Below are 387 nucleotides of genomic sequence, written 5' to 3' on the forward strand. Positions count from 1 at the left end.
CACGGAGTCAGAAAACCGGGTCCCGTTCCAACTTCTGCGTCACTGCAGCAAGCCCCTTTGCTTCTGAGCCTCAGTTTCCCCTCTCGTGTAATGAGGGTTGGGCAGGAGCGGAGGGTCTCAGCTGTCTCTTCCGGAGGCACCAGGACTGCCTCTGGGGCCACGGGGAAGCAGGCCATCTGCACGGGGCTGCTTTAGTGACCCGCCCAGGCAGGCCTGGTTGACTTCCCACCCTGTGTGTAGTGCAATCACTTGGGGGATCAGAGGAGCCAGAGTGAAGGATTTGGTGGAGCTGGTTCCTTTACAGCCGGGGGTGGGTTCACTCACAGCTGCATGGGTGTGTTTATCTTCAAAACGGATCACAAAGAAGACCTCGTCCAGCCTGACACA

This window comes from Bubalus kerabau, chromosome 3 (genome assembly GCF_029407905.1).
Source record: "Bubalus kerabau isolate K-KA32 ecotype Philippines breed swamp buffalo chromosome 3, PCC_UOA_SB_1v2, whole genome shotgun sequence".
Classification (NCBI taxonomy): domain Eukaryota; kingdom Metazoa; phylum Chordata; class Mammalia; order Artiodactyla; family Bovidae; genus Bubalus; species Bubalus kerabau.